The sequence below is a fragment of the Odontesthes bonariensis genome, chromosome 5 (genome assembly GCF_027942865.1).
Source record: "Odontesthes bonariensis isolate fOdoBon6 chromosome 5, fOdoBon6.hap1, whole genome shotgun sequence".
In the NCBI taxonomy this organism is placed as follows: Eukaryota; Metazoa; Chordata; class Actinopteri; order Atheriniformes; family Atherinopsidae; genus Odontesthes; species Odontesthes bonariensis.
Window position 1 is genome coordinate 36448332 of NC_134510.1, and position 26602 is coordinate 36474933.

At 40.2% G+C, this 26602-nt stretch overlaps 1 protein-coding gene across 6 annotated transcripts in view; it reads left to right on the plus strand.

Annotated features, from left to right (window-relative positions):
* syngap1b (synaptic Ras GTPase activating protein 1b) overlaps positions 1-26602 on the plus strand; it is a 230972-nt gene that overhangs the window by 134030 nt on the left and 70340 nt on the right. Inside the window, exon 1 of one of the 6 annotated variants that reach the window (XM_075466268.1) lies at positions 3137-5287. The exons of the other annotated variants lie outside the window; for them this stretch is intronic. The gene's annotated coding sequence lies outside the window, so the exon portion shown is untranslated. Of the gene's footprint in view, positions 1-3136; positions 5288-26602 lie in introns of those variants that run through there. 6 annotated transcript variants of the gene reach the window in all.

Genomic DNA, 26602 nt, shown 5'->3' on the forward strand with positions numbered 1-26602 from the left:
GTTACCTTTTCAGTGCTTTTGTCCTTTTCAGAACTCCTGAACTGACACCAAATACGACACATTTCAGTGACCCCACGTCGCCTCTGCATGTCTCAGTTTAACATTCTTTGAATTTCTTCTTCTTCTTCACAGTTGTTTTCGTTGCCCAGTCTAATAAATTGTAGCGCATTCGGTGATTTTATTTTCAAATGATTGATTAAGAACCCATGCATTAGTTCTTGGCTGGAAATGGGAGTGGAAGTCAGGCTTGTGCCCGTGTATGATCAGTCAGATTTATGGGCCATGACCTTGTGTACATAATCCATTTTCATTCGACAAAAAGACATATTAAGACATAATACACTATTTTTTTTCATTTGTAAACACGCAATTTCAATCATAAATCCATACAGTTTTATTCATCTAAACTCTTTCCATTTAATTTGAGGTTGCTAGGCAACCAGCTGCGACTTTTACAGATCACGTCTTCCTGCCCAAAAGTATACTTAGTTTGTGCAGTACTTCTTTGAATGGATTAAACAAACATGATATTGAATTTATTAGAGAGTTTCAGAGGTGTTTGCAGACAGATTTTGTTTTCTTCAGGCGGAGATGTTTTTAGACTTTTCTTTCGGGCACATATATGTCAGAAAGCCGTCCTTGGTATCAAAACATCAAGTTTATTTGTGTAGCACATTTCATGTACAAAACAGATCAAAGTGCTTCACATAAAATAAAAGCATTGCAGTGGGGAGTGGAAGAAGCATTAAAAATACATAAAAGAATATAAAGAGTATATATATATATATATATAAAGTATATATAAAATAATTTAAATGAATTTAAAAACAAGCAACAGTCCAGATAAGTTCAAAGATATCATGCAGATTTCATGCATAGACACATGAGAACAGAAATGTCTTTAACCTGGATTTAAAAATGTCTCCATTTGGTGAAAGTTTAATCTCCACTGGCAGTTTGTTCCACTTGTTTGCAGCATAACAGCTAAATGCTGCTTCTCCATGTTTAGTCTGGACTCTGGACTGGACCAGCTGACCTGAGTCCTTGGATCTAAGAGCTCTGCTGGCTTTATATTCTCTGAACATATCACAGATGTATTTTGGGCCTAAACCGTTCTGGGACCGAACTATCTCCTAAAATGTGGAATTATTCCTTTAATATGTAGTAACTTATTTTCATGTCTGGGGCTATTCATCAAAAGGACCTCGTTTTTGTAACTTGTCACTGACGATTCGTGGCCGTCTTAGCGAGTCCTCGCACATTGTTTGTGTTTTCAACGCGAACAGACCTTTTCTGAAGAATCCCGGGGCTCGTTTCACAAAAGCAACTTGTGAGCTCACAGTTTCCGGGAATCTGGAAACGCGTGAAAATGAACAAAAGACAAAAGGGAGTTCGTTTGGTGCAAACTTTTGAAATGGAGCCCGATGTCATTCCTCCCACTTTGCTGCTCTCTTCATTGTTCAAGAAGTGTTAATGCTAACTCCAATAAAATGCAGAGATTAACGTATGCATGCAGCATCGTGACTTTAAAGCTTCTGTAGTGCCTGTTGTCAGCTACAGCAGTGTAACATAACGAGATTAATGCAAACAAGTGGAACAAACTGCCAGTGGAGATTAAACTCACACCAAATGGAGACATTTTTAAATCCAGGTTAAAGACATTTCTTTTCTCATGTGTCTATGCATGAAATCTGCACGCTATCTTTGAATTTATCAGGACTGTTGCCTGTTTTTAAATTCATTTAAATGATTTTATTTGTTTCTCTTTATATTCTTTTTACACTCCCTGCTGAAAGGCTTTTATTTTAGGTGAAGCACTTTGAACTGTTCTGTACATGAAATGTGCAGATTAATTTGATTTGATTTGATTGGATTTGATTTGATAATGCTTCTGGAATAAGTTGAATGCCTGACTTGCTTGCATGTGGATTACATGCTTATGTATTTGTGCATACGCTGGAGCCGTATAAGCTTCTAAATTAGATGTTGTTTTAAGCAGAGTGCACATGCAGCAGCAGAAATGTGCTGGAAAGAAGAAGATAAGAGAAGGCTGCAGGAACTCGCGTGGCAAGGCAGCACAAGAAGAAGAGAAACAGGCGACAGATGAGAGGAGAGGACAAAATTACTACCATAGTACATCAGGCTTAGCTTGCCATCTTTAATGGTAACCATGGAAATAATTATAGAGCAGACAGACTGTGTGGAGAAAAAGAGCCGGAGAGGAAGAAGGAAAGAATGGGAGAACAGGAGAGAATCTGTGGGGGGGTGAAGGAGCTGAAATGCACGTTGGAATCCCGAAACAGTTCCTGCATACGCTGATAATCGGAAAAACTGTTTAAAGATCAGATAAGCAGGGTTGAGATGGAGGGTATAGCTCAAAGTTCAAAGCACAAACTCAGTTTAACCATCATCATCTTTTTTAGCCGGATGGAAACATATTTTTATTTAACTCCATCCACTGTTTGCACAGAGCTCGCCGGTGATGGAGCACTCTGTTGTGTTGGATACAGCAACCGTACAGTGTCACGATAACATGGTGGTTAAAGAAGTTGCCTCAAACCCACGGTTGTCATGGAAACAGATCTGAGATATACCCCTTTAGCCCTGTGGAAGTGCTGATTGCCTGTGTTTGCTCAAAGCTCCATCAATGTTGATGTCATTAAAGTGTTTGATGCATCAGTCAGACGAAGTTAGATGTTAACCAAAGTGAAGTAGGCTTTTTTTGTGTAATTTAATGGATTTACGGGACTTATTTTTATATTACTAACCACATGCATGTTGTTTGAAATCAGGTTAGGCTTTGGGTATAAAACTTAATTCTTAAGCGTAATTCTTTATGTTGAACGGCCATTATTTACACCCGTGGGTGTTTAAAATAAACGAGGAGGTGGGTCTTTGAGGACATAAAATATGTGGGTAATAACATGCTTGCGTGCTTCCCACGCAGTTGCCCTTGGCACTGAACTTCACACTGCTTTTCGTGCGCGTGTCTGCGTGACGGCGGAAGGTTGCCGGTAACTAGAAATGATTGAGAGGCTGGAGGGGAGAAGGAGAGGAAGAAAGAGAGAAGTATTGAGGTGAAAAAAGTGATGAGTGCTTAAAATCCCTCCGGTTCCCGGCGGGGATCCATTCAGCCCCACCCCTCCGGAACATCTCCCTCCGTTTAGCCGCTCCCTCTCTGTCTGTTCTGCTGGAGATACGCGGAGAGAGAAGCAGGCAGAGACCGAAGCGCAAGGCATCAGTGCGCCGCTGCTGCCGCTGCCTTCCCAAGCTGCTCAGCTGTCCACCTGTGCAGGATCATCTCCGTCCAGGCGGCAGAAGGAGATGCTACAGCATCCGGATTATTTGAGGATGAGCCGCCGTTTGGTGGGAGGGAAGATGAGGGACTAAGTTTCATCACCGCCTGGTTTTCTCTCTTCTCGCTGCGCCTCAGCTTCTGGGATGCATTCAGATTGCGCACAGCAGTTTGTAGACTTTGTCGCGAGGCTTTTGCTTGTTTTTTGACAACTCATATTTTGTTATTTTCCATCCGCATCTTTTTACCTTTAATGGAAAGTGAGGCCATCGCTGTATTTATTCGGCTTGCTTGCCGGTTACGCGCTTGAGAAGTCCGATCATAGAAAAAAAAAAGGCGCAGCGGAGCTAAGCGCGTTTATTTAGCCTTTGGCGCACTCACAGCCATCCGGATATATTGCGCATCGCACCGCTCCTTCACGCACACATGACTCGGACATGCACGCGCACATATACACATGGCTGCACCGGCGGACATTCACGCTGCTCTTTCCCCCCACCTGCCTGCACGCACGCATAGCTTTTGATTGCAGTTGAATTCCCGTTTCCCTTTTTATCCTTCCTGAGTTTATCTTGAACGTGCACGAGGCGGACACGCACTAAAGAGCGCATCTCAGAAAACATTCCCATCTAAAAGATGAGAGAAATTGGCCTCAGCGGATCTTCCGTCGGTCACCGGGATTGCGAGTGCGGGGTCGGGCCGGAGGGCAACGGGGAGAGAGGACGGGAAGAGGCCGGGGAGGAGGCGCTCTCATCCGGACTGTCCGCCACGGAACTACCGCTGCTGCCTGCTGCTCCCGGAGGGAGGCGGGGGGAGGACGAACAGTGCCTCAGTGTGAAATGATAACACTCAGCTGGTTTAGGGAGTGTTTGTTTCTCCGTGCTTATACCTCTCACTAATTAATCTAAGGATGCGAGATAACGAACAGTGGCCTACTTAATATCTGTCACCCTGCACTGTTTTCAGTGTGGCACTTTTGGGTCACCTCAGAAGTATATTCAGCACTTTAGAGAAGTAACGCCTGAAGTTTGGGGGGATTTTACCTGTGCAGCAGGACACTGACCCACCAACGCGTCACTTAGCCAACACCACTCCAACCTTGTGTGTTTTCTTTGGACCTGTTTGTAGTTGATAAGAAAAAAAAAATCCTAATAATCTTCAAGTGTGTGTCTGTGATGCTCAGTTGAGAGTTGTTGGTCACTTTATTGCACTCAATGATATTTTTTATCTCTTTAGTATTGCTAGGTCTTTAAGATATTCACTAAAATATATAGAATTTATAATTTTATGTAACGTTTGTGGAGCATTGTACCTAAATTTATTAGATCACTATAAACCCTTTTCTATTCACCTACTGGAATATATCCAAATACCCTGAAGGAGCCCTGCTTCCAGGTGCCTTGGTAGTGGAGGTAGGCGATTTATCTCTTATTCATATTATCTGTCTAGGAAACATTTAAAGGTCACAGACTGATTTAGGAAAACATTTATCCACTTGCAACACAGAATTGTTTTTGCTGTATTGAGCTTTTGTAGTGGGATATTTCCCTTTGCTTTGCTTTAGTCTGAGACCCCCCCCCCCCACCCCCCCTGGATTCCTCTTTTTCTGGGACGAATTGAGCGATGACTTTTTGAGCAATACTTCTCTGTCTGGAACTTTTACATGGCCTTATAATCCCACCAGAGGTCGGTCACCTGCTTATCCGACGCCTCTGTGTCATAATACTTGCTGGCAGGTTGCTGATTGCAGACACACACACAGTTATTTATAGACGTCAATATCACTGTGCGCTTTTGGAGTGGCGATCCTTGACGGAATGTAACACAATCTTAAAGGAGCAGCAGAAGTTTCAGGCTGATACGGACACTCGGTGGACTTGAGACTGAAGCCATCTCCAGCCTACTGTGGTGGTCTCACGCTGTAAGCTGGAGGCTCTGAGACACTATCTATAGAAGTCTGGACATAAAGCACAAGAGCCCCACCTGGTCTAGGTAGGACATGTTCTTCTTTCTGTTTGACTTTTGTCGCCCTGTAACCTACGTATTTAAAATTCAACTCATCCTAACATCACATGTTTTATTTATTTAAAAAGAAAGCCCAGCTGAAAAATGTGCGCATGGCTGAGTCTCATCGCAGATTATGTCCTCAGAAACAAAAACACACTGTACAAACACTGATAACGCACATTTTTATTCTCCGACTGGGCGTTTTATTCATTCCTTTTATTTAGTTTTTGGGGAATCAGTTAATCGGTTTACTTTAAATTAAAACCCAAAGCCGTTTCTACGTGTGCTGTAAATGTACTGTAATCCTCACCCCGTTTGCACTCATCTCCTGCATGATGACATCACTTTTTTCCCTGTATTTCTGTGGCTTTTGTTGTTTCCTCACATGCAGTTTCATCATTAAGCAAAAACTGTTGGAATATAACTCATTTAAGGCAGCGACCGACACTTTACCCAAAACTGAAAGCTCAGTGAGGCTTTTCACTTGAGAAAGAAACCCCTAAATGTCTGGTGGCTCTTGTGTTGCACAGAGGGGAAGATTGCACGCACATTAAATAATGCACTACGACAAGCATTAGCCGGGTAAATCGGAAAAGGCTGTACTCTCTTCCCTTTGCTCCAAAAGAAAAAATCAACTGTCTCCCACAATAAACGCGAGTTCAAGCCAAAATTAGACATTTCATTTCTTTGTTTTATAGCTGCTGCAGGTGTGTTTGCAGAGAAAAAGAAAGACACACTCTCTCCACTTCCCACTGATGCCAAAGGCAAAAGCAGTCTGCTGGCAGCTGACTGACAGCTCTGAAGGAAGCTCTCAAGCTACAAAAGTTAACCTCAGATTCCCAAAACACGACGTTAATGATGATTAACAATATAATCAATAGGGCTGGGCGAGTTAACTCGTTAATTATTTAACGCCAATAAATATTTTATCGCACATTAACGCAGGTTTTATTTTTTTATCTTTTTTTAAATTGGGGGGTCTTTTGTGCCTTTAATGGATAGGAAAGTTCAGAGAGACAGGAAGCAGGGGGCAGAGAGAGGGGGAACGACATGCAGCACAGGGCCAACCGATGTGGGACTTGAACCGGGGCCAACTGCAGCGAGGACTGTAGCCTCTGTACATGAGGCGCCTGCTCAACCCACTACACCACAGACCACCCCTGTTTTATTATTTATTTTATTATTGTAAAAGTCTGTTGCTCACAGGCTTTTATTTTGTAATAGTCTGCTGCTCACAGGCTTTTATTTTGTAAAAGTCTGCTGCTCACAGGCTTTTATTTTGTAAAAGTCTGTTGCTCACAGGCTTTTATTTTGTAAAGGTCTGTTGCTCACAGGCTTTTATTATTGTAAAAGTCTGTTTCTCACAGGCTTTTATTTTGTAAAGGTCTGTTGCTCACAGGCTTTTATTTTGTAAAAGTCTGTTGCTGTCTGCTGCAGAACCGGAAAAGAAAGTAATCGGCTGATCCACCAAACATGGAGAAGGGTACGGAACTTTTACTCGGCCATTTTCATGTTAAAGTTCTTCCAGACGGCGGAGTCGACAGAACCAAAGTCATCTGTAAACACTGCCAAGTTGAATTGTCTTCTCAGCGTAGTAGTTCCAGTCTAAAATATCACTTAAAGGCAAAACACACAACTGATAGCAGCAAGTCATTCAAGGAAACAGACAGTGGAGCGAGGCTTCTACATAAAAACTACAGAAAGATGCTGATGTTAAAAGTGTGTTTGCACAACAAATGTTATGGCACTTTCATTCATATGGCAGCACATTTAAAATAAAACTAAATGCTAAAAGCTATACGCTACTTCTGGATTCATTTTTTGGATTTTGCGTACAAATGCAATTAATCGTGATTAATCAGGGAAATCATGTGATTAATTAGATTAAACATTTTAATCGTTGCCCAGCCCTAATAATCAAGGTTCGGATATCATATTACTCATTATTCTTCGAGAAAATGTCAGCCTATGAAACTCTAAAAGAGCAATTTATGTTGAGCTGCCTCATAGATAGATTTTTTTTTATTTGTGGGCTTTTTTTCAGGCAAATACAAAGGATTGTCCAGAATCCTGGATCACTGCCACACTGGCTGCTACTGTTCATGCAGTGTGAAGAAACTTGTGATCGGCAGTCAGAATGTGTGGCGGTTGGACCGTTGGCGGGTGCTTCTCTGTCAGATTTTTCAGTTTTCAGTAACAGTGACTGAAAGTCTCATCATTCAACGTCTTGTTCTTTGAGTGTCGTGTTGTCTTGTTTTAGCTGGGTAACATTTACAGAGGAGACGCTTGACTTTTTTGGGGCCAATCTTTTCTTTTTTCCTTTTCATCAACATGGATGGAACTTTGTGTGCTTAAATATGAGTATTTTTATGTTTTCTTTTCTTTCTGTGTGCTCCTGTTTCCCACTGCAGTCACAGGCATGTTAGATTATTCATGTGGACTGGCACTCTGTCCTGGGTGTACCCCATCTCTCCCCCACAGTCTGCTCGGTTAGTCCTGAGCAGAGGTGGGTAGAGCAGCTAAAAATGATACTCAAGTAAAAGTACCTTTATTTCAGAATAATATGACTCAAGGAAAAGTAAAAAGTATTCATCCAAATAATTACTTGAGTAAGAGGAAAAAAGTGCTCGGTGAAAAAACTACTCAAGTACTGAGTAACTGTTGAGTAACGTCTGATTCATTTGTTAACACAAGCATTCAATCAGACAGACAAAAATACTAAATAATCATCTTTAGGCAAATTAGAGTTCATCCAATTGATAAAATAAATTAAAATTAATTAATTAATTACAAAATAGCTTAAATTAAAATAATCCAGGTAAATTCAAGAACTTCAATAAAAAATAAGAGAGACTTAGGAAATGTTTAAAACATATGTAACCCATATGGAACCTAAAAAACAAACATTCACCTATCCATGGGGGGAAAAATGAGTTTAGGAAACTTACCGCTACATGTTTCCTCAAGTTAGATGTTGAGTTTCTGCTGAAATGTGCGTTTGTTTTGGTTGACACAGAAGACACATAATGTAGCTGCTGTTTCTCACTCTTTGTAAGGTAAACATGCTTTCAGTATGAGGCCTCGTCTGCGTCTTCATTTCCCACCGTTGGTTCTGACATTTTTCATCTGTTTCTTTGTTTGTTTGCTACGACTGCTAATGCTAAAGCTAACCCGTCCCGCCGCTGAGATTGAGTATGGTCATGTGACCAGACTGCACGGCTGCGTCTGATTGGTGGAACACAGTCAGGTGGTAGAGCCTTTGGCGGAAGTCTCTCTCTCTGTCAGAATAAAACATTAAAATGAGGCGTACGCGGGGGGATAAAAATAATGAGGCGTAGAATACCAAAGAGGTAAGAAGAAAAGTAACCAGCTCATTGTAGCCTAATGTAGCGGAGTAAGAGGACAGTTTCTGCTGCACACATCTACTCAAGTAAAAGTAAAAAGTATAGAGATTTAAAACTACTCCTAGAAGTATAATGTTTTCAAAAACTTACTCAAGTAAATGTAACTGGTTACTACCCACCTCTGGTCCTGAGCCCTCCCATGGCCGTTTATATGATAAAACTGGTATAGCTGATGGGTGTCTATCAGCTGATCGAATGAATGATTATCAGATTGATGTTTTAGAGCTGGAAACTTTCCCAGAAAGTTGACATTCCAGATATATTCCAGAGCATATTGTGAAGAACTGAATAGAGTTAAAGACATGAACCATGACACCAAATTGCATGGTTTAGTGTCCCTATACGGCAGCTTAGTGAATTCCACTCAACTCGTTCCTCTTGTCCTCGGAATATAGTCGGTTGGTTGTTTCAAACTCATTCAAATGACTAAGATCATGTGTGTAAGTGTGCCATGCTGCTAAAATATCCCGTAGGTCTTTTGAAATTTTGAGAATAGGCTAAAATTCTATTGAGGTTCTGAGCCTGTTGATCGCCAACTAGGCCCAGCAGTGAAATCATCACAGATCCAATGATTTTGGTTGGATTTTTCCAATTTTTTCTATGGAATGAGTATACTGTTTGGTGAACAGAATGGCATACTGACTGATGTCATAATTTCGGGGAATAATTGATTGCCGATGAAGTAAAGATGAAAATATTGGAAAAAAGTTTTTAAAAAAACGCCTGATTTCTTTGCATTAAATTGAGCCAAAATCATGTAGAAATGTATTTTAAGAGTTATAATTTCATTGGATGTTGTCTCCACATGGGTTCTGTGCATCTGGAATGCATTTATTGACAGCTTACCCAACCCACTGTTGATATGTGGAAACTTTTCCAACATTTTCTATCAAAAAATGAAGGGTACATACACTAAAATGGCCCCAATTTTTTTTTGCGATGTTTCCGGCAGAGCAGACCCTCTGATTATTGCTTCTTAGGGTCAAAGTGAACATGAAAAACACAAATAAAAAGTATGGCGGACCATGTCAGGTTCAACCCATTTTTGAGACTTTGGCTCCCCAACTAATAAGTTCAAGCAGGTAATCGAGGCCTGTCAATTAACCTAGCTGCACAGAGCAAGAGATAGAGAATGCACAGGCCAACAAACAACATGTAAAGGATGCCAACTGCTCAAACCTTTTTAATGCAATGGCTCTCTGGTGTGCACCAGCCTCCACTGTCTGACTCACTGTGTCCATGGACAGGCGCTGAAAAAGTACAGCGTATATGCAGACTGCACCATCTTGATATGCTCTTTTCTGTCGCTGATCTGGTAAGCTCAGGCAGAAAGAGTGTAAAGGTGAACTGATGTGAATCAGAATGCAATTTTATCAATAAATAATAATTACATTGGAAATAATGTAATTACATTGGAAGAGGGACCCCTTGATAGAATATAATGTGCCATAAATCAACGGCCTGATTTTAGGCTTAAACTACAGTTGAATAAGTTGTAGCTGCAGATCTCCCAGAGTCAAAGCAGGACTTCCACGTTCACATTTAAATCGAATGTAAGAGCGGGTGGCAGCGTCACATCTGCACATCATTCGAGCAGCACTTTAACCAATCTCCCTGCTGGACGCCCAACGCAGGCTCTAATGATTGCATATAAGCGTCTATCGTTCCTCGTAAGTCGAACACAAAACGTGCCTGACGACCGCTGCTAATGCAGTTTAAAATGCACGGTGAGGTCTAATGTTTTGGAATCATTTGGATTACATCAGGAGGAAGAAACACTGGACGACAGTCTGTGCAATATTGATTAAGTTCAGCAGTAGAACGATAGAAATAAACACACACCTGGTTAGACATCCAGGATGCAATCAAATCACAATGAATTGAACTGAGTTTAGAAATGAATTGTTCCTGAATCATATCTTACCCCAGATATAGAGATACAAACCTATTGTCTTACAAGGGGGAGATGCACACAGCCCAACCAACGTTTCTGAGTTAGGGTTAAAGAGTAGAAGTTGATTCAACCCCTACACCAGTGATACTCACTATTTTTTTTCACAAGAGCCACATTGGCAGAGCAAAATAAAGGGAAGAGCCACTTTTACGACAACATACTAAATATTTCTACATATAAAACATCCCACAAAAAAGGAAACAACACAGCCAATACATTTTCAATTAAGACCATATTTGCTTTAATACTGGGATGAGTGGAAGCTGGCGTGCATGTCCTTGACTTTCTTCATGTTGTATTTGTAGTTTGTTGTTGTAATCATAGTGAGACATTCAGGATGAGCATGTTTTTTGTGCTGGTTTTTGTCCTTTTTTAATTAAAAACCGATCCATTGTGCCTGCATCTCGCGCTGGCTAAAGGAGCTAGCGTGCACTGCGGTCAAGTGTGAGGTGGTTTAAGCGGGCTGCGTTGCCAGGTTTAACAGTTCCCCCTTTAGGAAACACCATTAAGCCTTAATTAATACTTAATAAAAATGACTTAATACTACAAAAATGCAAAATTAATAAAAATACTTAATACTGTGCAGTATTCGCTGTATGTTATTTGAAAAAATGTATTGTTATTGTTACCATATTGTTATAAGTTACTATGCGAGTGCGAGCCGCCAATTAAAGCTTGAGGAGCCGCTATGAGGATCTCTGGGCTACTGAGATGTAGAATAGCTACGTTTGTCCACAATATCACAATTACTACAATTTCTATCGTCATTTCCCCACAGTAATGTGGTTTATGTCTTTCTACACAAAAGTGTGCATGTATAATTTCTTGCTATGTAAAGATGTTGACGCTTCACCTTTAACGACGTGTACCTTTGTCAATGCTTATTTGGAAAAAACCCTTATAAGGAGGAAGAAGGGACATCCCACACAACCTTTTCCTCTTGTCCTTTAACTACTTCACTCTCACTCCTGACAGGTCAGCGTTAGGAGTTCTGTTCAAATTATTCCACTTGGTTAGGTTTAGGCTTTATCTGTCCATGGGTCACCTTTCCCTCCCCTACACCAAACAGCGTGCTCGGGATTGAAGGCAGCGTCTCGTGGTGTTGCTCCACGAGTATGAGGCAACGACACTCAGTGGGGTCACATGGCACTGAAAGGATCGGATTATTGGCTAAATTACAATAAGAATGAGTTGAGCAAGGGTAATTCTCCTTGGATATATGGCGGGGAATGAATCGGATCAAAGTCAGGCATTCGAGAAAATGACGAACGAAGAGCGAGATGAAGCTACGTCCCTCTACATTTGGTCTGTGATGAGCTGCTTGTTGCACAAACGCGATGCCCAACGGAGCATTCTCCATCGCGTTGTTTGTTTCTTTCTGACGGCGACAACAACAGGAATATCGTCTCCTTTGACTTCCGGGTCACGACCCCGGGAAAACATCTGGAGCATGCGCAGAACGCAAAGTCTGATTCACCACGTGCTTCAGCGTCTACAAGCAGGTTTAGAGTGACTTTCAACCCAGTTATCTCGGGGTCTTAATCCGATCTGATCCAATTTCTTGTCAGATTAAGGTGTCTACATGCACTTAATAACTCAGTCTGATTGTAATTTAGCCAATAATCCGATCCTTTCATTGCCATGTAACCCCACTGAGTGTAAAATAATGTGAAGTCACCAGGTAAACCTCAGCAGCAGGATCCTGACTCTGCTAACTGCCGGGCTCTTAAGTTTTCACATGTATCATTCACTCGGTCCATTGGTAATTTATCCTAAAAGCAGAGTAGACTTTGACAGAGAGGTCAGCTTTCAAAGGAAACGCTGCTGCTGCACAAGGGATTGAAACCTCCTGTTATTTGTGTTTAACATCAGCTTTGAGTCCCTGAACATCTGCACACATTTTTTTTAGATTGTAGGTTTTACCAGCCCTGCAAGTGACCAAGGTTTATCCAGATTAACATTTTCCAAGAAATGAAAAACTGAAAAAAAGTCACTTGGGGGGGGGGGGGGGGGGGGGGGTGCTTTTAGGGGATGAAACCCTCTATCCCTCTCAGAGTTTTTGTCTTGCTTAATCTGCGTGGCTCCTGATGACAGCATGTTACATGTTAGCGCAGTAATGAGAGTTTCAGACGTGGCCGCCGTACATTCTACTTCAAAAACAGGAGAGAATGATTTGCTTTTCGCAGTCAGAGTTCATGAATCAAAAGCAAACAGGGAGCCAAGCAGCGTTCCATCATAACAAAGGCAAACATACAAAAAGCCCTGAGCATTTCACTGCTATTAAGACACCCACTCCCTCTCCAGCCTCCATCTCTGGCTGTTGTGCTCGCTCTGTGTCTCCATCCAACAACCCTCCCTCCCACTCTGTTACCACTCCCCCAGATGCATTTCCTCCATCTCTCCTTTCTTCATTTTTCTCTATTCAGCTGTCAACCTGCCTTCATCACATACAGTCTTGCTCTTGTGCTGTCCCTGCTACTCCTACACGGCTACTTACCACCGCCTCCCCCACACATGCACCGTTTTCTTCTCTCTTTTTCTTTTTTTTTAACCAACCTCTTACTCATGTGTGTCACATCCCTCCCTCCCACTCTTTTAACTCTGTCTCTCTCTCAGTTCTCTCAGAGGGTCTAAGCTGGAAGCAATTTCCACCCACACATTCTCTCTTCAGCTTTCAGTTTGACATCAGATTTACATTCACAATGAACGAGCACAGCGGTTCAACATGTTGCCGAGCACATGGCTTCACACTAACATGTGAATGCAGGAGTGCTCTCTGGCACATGTGAACAAATGTGCTGTTATTGCATATGAGATGTCAAATTTGGCCTCTTTTTTTTTTTAAACATATATTTATTGGTTTTTCATGTTAATATAACAACATCCAACAATTTAAACATCCAAAACATATGGCAGTAAAGAAAATAATAATTAAATTATTAAAAAAAGATACATTAACCGCAGTAATTAGACAGCAAATTACTGTGCAATGAATATGAAATAATGAAAATGATAAAAATAAATAAGTAAATCAACACATATATAAATAAAAATAATAATAGTAATAATAATAAATAAAAAAAGTATTCAAAATGTAGGTTACAGCTTGCACTCCCAACAACAAATTAAATCATTTTTATCATCTCATTCTCCCTCCCTCAACAGTTCCAGAAATATCCTCCAAATATCATATGGCAGTAAAGAAAATAATAATTAAATGACAAAAAAAAGATACATTAAACCGCAGTAATTAGTCAGCAAATTACTGCAATGAATATGAAATAATGAATGTTATAAAAAATAAATAATTAAATAAACACATATAAATAATAAAAATGATGATAAATATAAAAAAGTATTCAAAATGTAGGTTACAGCTTCCACTCCCAACAACAAATTAAATAATTTTTTTATCTCATTCTCCGACCCTCAACAGTTCCAGAAATATCCTCCAAATATCATAAAATTCAGAAGCCCTCTGTAGACACTTTTATCTAATGCTGAAGGTTATATTTTCTTTGAAAATTCATCCAATTGAGATCGATCAATAGATAGAATATTAATGATTGTGCAGTAACCTTGTGTGAGGGCGCCAGTCTCCAGAAGATAATGGGATGATAAGACTGCCACGACCATAAAAAAGTTAGTAAAAGAATAAGATAACACAGATTAAAAATATTAAGAAATAACGACAAATTGATGAAAAACTTAATAAATGTAGAATTATATGAGGAATAAAAGTTTAGATATGTGGCTGGAAACATCCTGGACAGGTTGCCAGATAGAGACAAATGACACAAATGGCGCTATGGTTATGAAATCAGGATTTTATTAGAGCAGTGACAGTCTAGCATTCTCACTGGAAAAAATGCCCCTCCAAAAATAAGTAAGAAAAACAACAAATACGAGACGTTTTTGCTTGAAATAAGCAAAAAAATCTGCCAATGGAACTAGTGAAAATCGGCTTGTCAAGATTTCTTGAAATAAAGTGTGATATTTAGGACTTTTGAGTTAAAAGTGATCTTGAAATTAGCTTAAAAACCTCTTCAAATGAAAAAAAAAGCTTGTTTCATATGAAATATGACTCAAAACAATTTGTTTTCAAGACTTTTTCACTTAACAAAAGATGTCTTGTATTAAAACAAGTCCCTATATCTGGCTGAAATGGTACTTGTTAGGCAGTTGTGTCTTATATTAAGTGTAATGAGATACTCAATGAGACAAATATACTTGGTAAGATTTAGATTTTTTCCAGTGCTGTCTTAATGGGCTGATTTACATCACAATTTCTGATGTGTTAAAGAAACAAAAACATGTGAATAAGAGCAGCTTTTGGGGGGGGAATTCAACTGTATTTATTTCCATTTTAATGGTATTACAAAGATGCAAAAAGCTGGAACTTTGGAGCATGTGTAGAGCCCTTCAGCCCATTTGATGCATTTTCTGGGTGTATTCATCTAGTTTGGAGCTCAGTTTTTACATATATATATGTACATATATATATATATATATATACATATATATATGTACATATATATATGTTCTGCAGATATAGTTTGTTCTACAATAACTAGGATTGAGACTTTCTTTTCTCCTTATGTAATCTTTTAACCCTGCCTCCTTTAAAAAAAAAAAGAAAAAATGAAAATATTCCTGCACACTGATAGAAAGAGCGACTGAAACAATGTTATTTCCATCGATGGTTCGCTTTATTGGCCGGCTAAATAAAAAAGAAACGGGCTCGGCTATTTGGTATGACCCCAGGCAGACAGAATCACAGCCTCCCTTGATATGACGATTCCTCTGCCTTTTTCCAGTCTGCTTTTCAAGCTTTTACATCATCTCCAAACAACAGTTGCATAACAGGATTTGAAAATAGTTACAAGAAGCAAATCAAAAACACTTCTCAACAAGTCTTTCAGTTTCAGTGCTGCTCACAATCATCACGTATTAGCGCGTTCTGTGGGCTCTGAGCAGTGATCCTAAGACCAATGACGCTTTTGGATTATTTATTTTTTTGTTGATCTACTCGGCATCGTATTGTACTGGCCTGAAACATCTATGTGTCGAGCTTTTTGCTGGATGGTGGGCCCGCTGTATGTGTCTGACAAAATTAAACGTTAGGTACTTCATGAAGAAAAAACGTTGCCATGACGACGAAACACAGAGCCGGAGTAGAGATCAAAAAGACAGTGAGTGAGTGAGTGAGTGAGAAATAGATTCAAAATCCAGACTTTTTTTTTTATGCATGTATTCAGACTAAACAGAAAAGACAACGACTGGGCCGCATCTTTTTTGTTTTATTCGTCGCTGCCTGACGCCCACCGCCGACCTCACCCTGAAGTCCAACACATTTGCATAAAGACCGTGGATCGGTTGATTTGTAGACTGAGTAAATGAGACCTTGCTCAAGCAGATGCTCATCGTTTCCCCCTCTGTGCATGCAAAGTGTCGAAAAATGTAGTTTTGGTGTATTGTTTTTTTTTTTTTTAAAGTGAATTTTTTTTTGTCTCTCTTCAAGCTGAACGGTGGCAAAATGATATCTGCTCCCTGCACCTGTGGTTAAACCTGTGTTTACCAAATAATGGACAATGCCACACGTGCACGAGGGATTAAACGCAGTCACGAATGTAGAAGGGTCCAATTCCTGATGGTCCATTGTAAATCAGAGAGGAAAAATACACACGTTGCTGCTTATTGCATTGACATTATTAGGTAAACTGCAGCTCTCTATCATGTCACAACACCAGTATAATTCAACCAGTAGAGTTATTTTAAATGTTTCTAGGGTCTATGTTTCTTTTTTTATGCTCCTTTTGCATGAAATTTGCTTGAAAATACCATTAGCTTCCAGGTACTCCCCTGTGTGAGACAGCCAGCAGAAGCTGTTTTTAAATCGATTTTAACTGGAAGGGAAATGTGATGGATTTAGTTTGGATCTCAATGGGACCTTCTTGGTTAAACGAAGGGCAAATAGAATAGAATAAAATTAAGATGGACTGCACAGAATGATGATATTCTTTATAGTAAGCAGGAGCAACTTCACGATCAGGGGCCTCATTTAAAGAAGCATAGATTGGATGTAAAAATAGGTGTAGGTGAAATTAAAGCATGCCTCTTTTGACATGAAGCTGTATGACATCCCATATTAGAAATATCATTTATGAACATCTTCTTACCCCCTGCTCCGTCCTGTGAGCAGAGTTCCAGCCTCGTTTTGGTGTTGATGAAAGTAGCCCGGCTAGTTAGCTGGGGTTTAAAAAATAAAGCGTTTTTCTTCTCAAAACAATATGCGTTCAAAAGAGTAATACATTTGCATCACAAAATCGTTCTCCAGGATAAAGTCAGACCTCACAATCGCTTGGCCCTATCTTCTCTCCCTTCGTATCACTGCCTGCTGTGCAGACCGAGCAGCAAACACCGTAACAGGTGCGGCTGTCAGCAGGCGGCAGCAGGCAGTGATACGAAGGGAGAGAAAATAGGGCCAAGCGGTTGTGAGGTCGGACTTTTTCTGAAGAACGATTTTGTGATGCAAATGTATTAAGCCTGATTTATAGTCGTCCGGGAAAGGCTACGGAGACCCTCCCGGAGACACTCTGCGTCGCTTGCGTGCGTCGGCCAACATTCCTATCTATCTATCTATCTATCCGTCGAGGAGACTCGCGGAGAACGCAAGGGTTGTGATTGGTCGGCTAACAATATCATTTCGGGAATCACTGTCCCGGTTTAGCTCCTTCCTCTCAGAACAACAACACCGCCATCTTTGAAAGAGTTTACTGTGTGCCGGTCAACATTTGGTCAAAAATTATTTGCATTTCAACATCAACAAGCTCCAACTCCAACAACAGTCTTTCTCTCTCGGTCGCCATCGTTCACTGTGAGGAGTGGAACGAGCCGGAAGGTGAACAATCAATCAACCACTTTCACCATAGACGTCACGAGATGGGGTTGTTTAACATAGCAACGCCTACTGATCGGGAGGTGAACTGTCATTCGTATCCGACATCCCGACGGAGAACTTCGAAAGGATTAATAGCCTCTGCGTGACCACAGAGTCGGATTGCCCAATAGCTACGGAGTAGCATACCGAGGCCTTTACTCTTTTGAAGGTATATTGTTTTGAGAAGCAAAACTCTTTATTTTTTAAATCCCAGCCAACTAGCCGGACTACCGTCATCAACGCCAAAACGAGGCTGGAACTCTGCTCACAGGACGCAGCAGGGGGTAAGAAAATGTTCATAAATGATGTTGTTGATATGGGATGTCATACAGCTTCATGTCAAAAGAGGCGAACTATCCCTTGTAGGCACATATGGGCTTCCATTTGAATCTCGCTCCCCTCTGTTGACTGCTTTTGAGACTCTGAGGAACACCTTTTATCACAGTCTTACCACAGATAACACAACAGCTGGCGGGTCCTAATATTGTGCAGGAGCCTCTGTTACTGCTGCTGCCTCCATCAACTGGAGTTCTGTGTGTAACTAAAAGGTTGGAGGAATGTTTACGCATTAATGCTGTCAGTTGGATGCTTAATTCAAGACATTTCCATAATTTAAATGGGAGCAGACTTACTACGTTTAATTCGAGCATCCAGCATGCACGTACATCTCCTTTTTGTGCTCCGATAGGAGTGTTTAAAAGTATGAGGATACATCCAGATCATCACCCTCCAGCAACAGAGGGATTGCCTGTGTTATCTATGAGTTTAACATTGCACTAAATTGTATTTTGAGAAGAGGCTTGAGGTTAAACATACGCGCCTGTTTGGACCACACACAATAATGTGATTTCCTGCATTATTATTATTAGAGCAGGATAAATGTTTAAATGCGTGAAAAGGAGGACGACGACTTCCTCCTGATCTTCTTACAGACCATAAAATTGCATTTATAATAATTTATAATACACTGTGCACACAATTGTGTTCCCCATTCAGATTTCTCTACACAACACATATGTGTGTGTAAATAAGAACAAAGACAGACGGTGTGTTCACACTGGAAAAGGCTGGAAATATCAGACGTGAGACACTGCCTCGGAGCACCTTTGGGGGTAGAAAGTTAGTGCTCACATGGTGCTCAGCAGTATCTGAATTAAACAAAAGGTGAACTGCAATAAGTGGGGCCTCCTTTAAAAGTCTTTTCACCTGCGAGTAGTAATCTCCATTTGTTTGAGATTTGTTGTGCTCGTTACAAATCGCTTAATTTGACTTAAATAGCCTTATCCATCTGCTTGTTACTTGCTGTAGTTTTATCTTTTAATGCTTAAATTCTGGCCATTATCATGTTTTAGAGCACCAACCTTTTCTCTCGTTGCAGTTTGAACCCAAGATTCCTCATTTTTCCTCATTGAATTTGAGAAAAACGTCGGGATGGGGGTCACTTAGAGTTTATAAGGAGGTAAAAAGATTAATAATTACTGTTATTTCAGCAAACTGACAGATAGTTGATTGACTCTTTGAAGATTTGAGATGGGCAGATGATCCCCAGTTTGTCAGCAAATGTCTTAGAAAATCACTGAAATCCTTAAAAAACGATATCATGCTTATCATTATGAATCATTTCTGTGCGTGGGCAAGGATACGATCCTAAAACTGGACACTTCAAGCAGCAAGAACTGCATTAAGATGTCACGTTTTGTTGGGGCAAAGCTGGCAGATGCTCTTAAAGGTTTTTAATAACCAAACACAGAGATCCCAGAAGAAAAAAACAAACTGAGACTGAACAGGGGAAAAGCACACAGGCAACATCCAAGGCTGCAGCATGAAAAGATCAACTAAAAACCTGGAGTGTGGATGCTGGGGAAGTGACGAGGGGGAAGAAAGAAGAAAACAGGCGAGAGTTAATCAACCCAGGTGTGACACAGGAAAGGAAGTAAAACTCAACAGAACAAATGAGGGGGAAGCTCTCCGAAACTAACCGGAACACAAATCCAAGGCTCATGACAAAAGAACCGACTTTCATCTGCAGCTTATATAAACACAAGGGCAAGGGATTATCACGGGAAGCCTTTGGCAAGCAAGGCCACTTCAAACTTTACGCTGCAGAAAAGAAGCCTCAGCGTCTAAAGGATGTAGAAGTGCCACATTTTAAGATTTTAATCTTTCTCCATCTTCAAAATCAAACAGAAGGATGGACTGAAGAGTCGACCCTCTGTAGCTATTTTCCTTTAAAGGGATAGTTCGCCTATTTTGACATGAAGCTGTATGACATCCCATATCAGCAACATCATTTCTGAACATCTTCTTACCCCCCGCTGCGTCCTGTGAGCAGAGTTCCAGCCTCGTTTTGGTGTTGATGAAGGTAGTCCGGCTAGTTGGCTGGGGTTTAAAAAATAAAGCGTTTTGCTTCTCAAACAATATGCGTTCAAAAGAGTAATACATTTGCATCACAAAATCGTTCTTCAGGAAAAACCTTCAGCCCTTTAACTTCAGTAGTAAGGTGAGCTCAGGATGACATGTTTAACATGTTTGACTGAAAGTCTGCTGCGCTGCGTGTTTAATGATGATAATAATGATAGACTGACACCAGCAGAGCAGTCTGTGGCACCGATGGACGTAAAAAAGCCTGAAAAAAGGGTTTTTTTTTTAGTTAAAGGCTGTCTTAACCGAAAGCGAAGAATGACACCTGCAAGTACCAATAAAAACCTTCACTGGAGGATGTAATGAAACATATGCTCCCTACTTTCTTTATGATCACCCTAAGAATCAGGACGGTACATCAGCTCACAGGTGCCTGTTTTTGTGATCTCACCGTGAAAAAAAACAAACCCACACAAGTGGCTTTAATTACTGGTTTTATTGCTGTGATGCTGATGCCAGTTAAATCCTCTGTCACCCCTCTCTTCTTTGCAGTCTGTTCTTCCTCATTAATATTTTATATATTTATATATACGGGAAACAATAAGTTCTAAAGTAAACCACCGCTCTCAGGCCTTTTCACGGAGATGGCAGCAGATAAAATGCGTACATGCAGATGGTATATAACCTCCAGCAGTGCGTACTGACACCTCCTGCGAAGTAACAAACACTTAAATACTTTGAATGCATTCATACCAGATGAAGAAAGTTCATAAACTCTGAATCTAAAGAAGATGGATGACCAATCAGTAACTTACCGGCTACCAAGCTGCATCATCGTCTTCACGTTTTGTGTCGGTCTTCTTAAACTCGTAAAATTTAATTTTCTTCAAATTAAAAGCGCCTGATATCACTCCCACCTTGTCACATAAGCCGTTTTTAGAAAGATGCATAACACTGATGGCAATCAATCATTCAGACATTGATCACTCTCACATCAATAATACTCCTTCGACCTTCATTCATTTAAACAGAGAAACAAAGTGTGTGTGCTGTATTTTTCATTTGTGGGAGACTGAACTGTAAATCAAGTGATTGAGAATTAAAAAAATGTATCTAATTAATCACATGATTTCCCTGATTAATCACGATTAATCGCATTTGTACGCAAAATCCAAAAATGAATCCAAAAGTAATGTATAGCTTTTAGCATTTAGTTTTATTTTAAATGTGCTGCCATATGAATGAAAGTGCCATAACATTTGTTGTGCAAACACACTTTAACATCAGCATCTTTCTGTAGTTTTTATGTAGAAGCCTCGCTCCACTGTCTGTTTCCTTGAATGACTTGCTGCTATCAGTTGTGTGTTTTGCCTTTAAGTGATATTTTAGACTGGAACTACTACGCTGAGAAGACAATTCAACTTGGCTGTAAATGCAGGAGTTTTTTTTAAATTTATTTTGAAATACGTGCTTTTATGTTGAAACAAGTAAAACTTTTATTTTATTACTCTATGCTTCGTGGTGTTTGCTGTAACTGTGTGAATGTGATGCATTCAACAGACTTTTACAATAATAAAACCTGCGTTAATGCGCGATAAAATATTTATTGGCGTTAAATAATTAACAAGTTAACGCGATAATAACAAGTTAACTCGCCCAGCCCTAGTAAAAAGTCCTTACAGACAGGGTTCGAACTACGGGGGGACTCGGGGGATCCGAGACCCCCTGAAAGTGACACGAGACCCCCCCCCCCCCGAAAACATGATTTGGGAAATGTTGGGGGGTCTCTAAAATATTGGCAAAATGTGATTTCCCCTGATGAGTTATGATTGCAGACGCGATGCGTGTGTGGAGGTGTGGAGCCTGTGTGCGTAATTGGCATAAAGCTGTGCGGTCCGCGTATGTTTCTGTATATAGGCTTGTCATGTGTTTTCGAGATCAGCGCTCTGAGTCAAGCGCAAGCAAGCAACCCCCCCCCCCCAAGAAAAAATGGGACCCCCCGAAAATCTCGGCATAGTTCGAACACTGCTTACAGACATCGTAGTTTTCTCAAAACAACATGTTATATTGTTATTTTAATCAATGTTACTGCTGTTGTGTAAGACAAACTGTAGTAGCAGAGGATGAGGCAGCTGAAAATACTCCTTTTTAGTTTAAACTTCCATAACTGTCTGCATTTTTAAGATAATATGATTGGCTTCTGACTGTTGTTATCAACTCAAGGAAAATGTCATCTTTTACTTCATTTAAAGGTAAAGGTTTCACATATCAGCATCTAGCAAACATTATATTATCCTGATAATGATGATACTGTTACAAACACGCGTATTAATTCTGCTTTAAATTAAAACAAAACAGTTGGTGTCAAAGGTTCTTGTTTTTTTGGAAAACCTGGAAGAAACATGGAGTTTTCCCCACATTAAATCCTTTTGGATTCTTCTGAACAGCTGAGTCATGGCCAAATTAACCGCTTATGCTCGTCCTAATTCTAATGTGACCTGCAGCATATGTTGTAACCTGTTCAGATTACTGTACCACAGTGTTTCCAGTGCTTTATTATATGCCTGCTCATTACATCATGGTGTTGGCTTTTACTTTCCCTCAACAGCAAATTCATTGAGCTTTACTCTGTCGTTGAGCTCAAGTAGATTTTTTTAGTTCAGCCCTAAAAATTCGGGATTGAAAATTGAACAATCATAAGTGATTACATCACAGTTCTCAGTCTGAAGAAACTATTAGCTATAGTTAGTCTTTATGCTTCAACTTAAATGCTGCATTTCCACTGCTGGGACCAGGAATAAACAAAGTTCTGCGGAGATATTTGACTAAATTCAAAGAAGCTAAGAGGAGAAATGTTCCCTTTCTCCTCATTGATCTGTCAGCATTTCTCACTATAGCATATTTATTTCATAATTCTCCTCCATCTGTTATTTATCCTCCTCACTGGTGGTAGATTTTTAAATTGTGAACCTGGACAAAGACATCGGTAACAGTTTCTGCAAACTCTGTCATGGTAGTTTTTTTTTTTTCCTCTTTGCGTGGGTTGGAGAAAATGTTAGGACTGCAGACAGAGAGACCGGCAGGCTTACAGTGAAAAGACTGCCATTTGGACAGGTAAATGAAAGAGAGTGAAAGAAGAGGGCCGAGAGGAAAAATGAGGAATACAGATAAAGGTAAGCATGGAGAAAATGGAGGGCTCTTCATGCTGAACATATCTGAAGAGGAGGGGACGGGGGGGAGCCATGAAAACAAGAAGAGGCTGCAGGGAGGAGGAAGAAATTGTTGGGGAGATGGAGAGAGGAGAAAGATCAAGGTTTAAGGATATGTGGAGAGATAAATGCACTATTTAAATGATGTGGAGAAAAAAAAAGCTGCGTGGGAGAGCATAGGTGTGTGTGTCTGAACATCAGAGGGACAGAAGAGCTGGAGAGAAAATGATACAGCAATGATGGAGCAGGAGAAAGACGGCATAATTAACAGAAAGCAGTGGCTGTAAAGCGGGGAAATATCAATGTGAGCAAACAAATGAGGGATTATTTAAGCAGGACCGTTGTTTCTGTGCTTGTTAGACAGGAGAATGCTTTGTTCTTTTCTGAGATTACATGGTGTGACTTGCTGTTGGCTTTCTCATATCTTTGCATATTTGCTTGCTTGTGAGGATGTTTAGGCAAAAAGTCACATTTGTGTTTGTTTTTTTAAGCCATGGTCGCAGTTTGTCAATGTGTTTGAAGTATTTCTATTGGATGAACTGGCATGAAATCTTGTGGAGATATATTCAAGCTCCCCAGAGGCTGAATTGTAATTACTTTTTTTGTTCAGCTCCATCGCAACATCTACATTTTTGCATTTATCCAGTAAAATATAGCAGATGGCTTGCAGTCAGTGAATCCTAATGACTGAGTTTCCCTTCAGCTCATGTGATTCACATTTGCAAAGCTAATAACATTCCCAACAACCTCTGTTTTGTTTTGCTCAGATAGTCGTGGAAAACATTGTATCTTCCAAACATTGCGTGTTGGCGTGATTATTTCGACATCAACAAGCACAGCTGTCCACCCTTAAGGAGCTGCTCGCATGTCTGCTGGCTTTTTCTACTGATTAACTTTTAATATGAGCTTATATCCGGCTGTTTGTGTGAGGTCACCGGTGTTTTTTTCACATTTTACTGTGTATTTTTTCACGGAATGTAATTGATAATTAAAAGCAGCAGAAACATTATTTAGATCATGGTAGGATGTGACTCCTCTCCCCTCTGCTAAAAGTTATTTTACTTTTAAATGCCCCAACCCACCAACTCTGGTCCTTATTCAAGGAAATGCAGATATTAGAAGTCAACACTGATGGTGCAATAGAGGCACTTTTTTAAAAAGTAAGATGCAAATTTCCGTTTTTCATGACATTGAACAAGAAGGGGCCAGTTTAAAATGTTTGTCAGACAATCGGAGACCAATACTTTAGGCCGAATGAATGAATGAATGCGTACTATTGCACTGTTTGCTCAGAGCTGCTGTGTTGTTGGGACTGTCGGGGGGCTTATAGGACGCTTTCTACATGACGTGCAGCTGTGCTGCAGCTCATTCACGCCTCGATGACCCAGTAGACGCGTATGTAGAAAGTTTCCTATAAGCCTCCCGATAACCCCCAATAACAACAACACGGCAGCTCTGAGCTAACAGTGCAATAGTACGCGTTCATTCATACCTTCGGCTTAAAGTATTGGTGAAATAAAGACAGATAATGCCTTATTTAGAGGCTGTATTGTCTCTGTTCTCTCCCGTTATATGGATATACGCTGATCTCCAGTGATCTAAATATCTTCAGAAGGACGCCGACTTTCAGCAAAATGTTATCGTGAATAGATGAAGGGATTTTATGCCAGAAATAAGGTCCAGGTTTAAAAAAAAAAAAAAAAACTTCCCCTTTAAGTGTAAAGAGACGGTCTGAAAACAATATGAAAATAATCACATATTGCGTTGGTTATTAAAGAAAAAAACATTTAAAATCATTCAAATTCCTTTCTAAATGAAGCGGTTCAAATGAATTATTGTTATTTCATATATCATTTTGAATTGTTTGGTAAAAACAACTCATCAACATAAAGCTTCTGAAGGTTAAACACTTAAACACAAAGGTGCTAAAAGATTATTTCATGCCCTTTCTGCATTTCCTTTAAGGTCTAGATGAGGCTAATTAAATCTTCAGCCGTATTAATTGAAAGTTTGTTAATGTTACATATTTCTACAGATTGTGGATGTTTCTGTTTGTCCTTTACAACAAAATCACAGTAAAAAAAAAAAAACATTTAAGAGCTATTTTGTCACATTGGCACTCTCTGTCCTCATGTATTCCCCATCTCACTCCACAACCAAAGTTTCAGTCCAGCAAATTTAAAAAGGCAGAGAATGAAATAAAACTCATCCAATCAGACTTTGGACCTATCAAGACAAAAAATATCTCCCCGAGAACGAAGGTTTCACACCTGGTTACATGACCCCCTCTCGTTGAAAAGACCCTCCAAAAGACCCCAGGGCCACGTCGAGGAAGGATCTTTAAAACCTACGTTTATCATTGAAAGGACTTAGTCCTTTGTTCTGTGAAATTTGGTGTAAAAAAAGCAGCCATAATTCTTTGCGTACATCACAGATGGGGCAGATGAAAGACGGATCGAGGTTGGCACAAACACGTTTCAGTGTTTTTGTTTTTCGCTGTAAAGTTGTTATCATCCTAATATGTTACATCAAAAGACAGAAAGGTATTCATTGCCAGTATAAACAGCTGTTAGACTGATATTTCACTCAAAGCAACAAGTTTTTTATCTGTTGTGTTTGGCGGGCGTAATTGACGGTGGGATCGTTGCCATGACATCTACAATTTTTACTCTGATACAAGGTGCTCATCCTTCCAAGGAACTTTCCTACACTGTTTTCTGCTGTCAAAATGGCCGTCAAACTCCAGCTTTAGTCAGACGTCGGGCTGTTGTTTGCTAATTGAAAGGCTGTGCAGCACTTTCAGACCGTTATTCAAAGATCTTTTCCCCTCACTTGGTGTTTTCATGCTGGTTGGAAGAAAGGAATCTCAAACCCATTGGTCCAAAAATCTCCTGCAGATGTTTTAATTGGATTAAGATTTTATTGAATAAATTTCAATTTTATTTATGTAGTGCCAAATCACAACAAATGCCATCTCAAGGCAGGCCAATTAGAATCCAATTAATTGTAATACAATCAGGCCCGCCGCTCCGCATACGCAGAGTACGCAGAGCGCGTAGGGCCCCAAGTACCTGGCGGGGCCCCCAAAATTAAGTTTGTTAAAAAAAATTCATGATAGTTATTATATTATTACATTAAAGAAATTATATAAATTAGTCATGAACAGGCCCAGCGTTGTTTTTCTTAATTGTGTGCCCTATTACTCGATTAGGGCAAATTAGATGTGTTTACCTTATCTAGGCTATACCCCCCCCCCCTTCCTGAAATTGTACAATGGTTCCTGAATGGTACAGTCTTCAAAGTTACCGCATCGGAGGTGGTGGAGCATCCTCCTACCTGACGTTTTCCGAGTTATGCCCGTTAACAGTGAAGAAGATTTAGAATGTCAAGTAAAAGATTTTACTTTAGGCTCATTACCACATGATTCTGGCG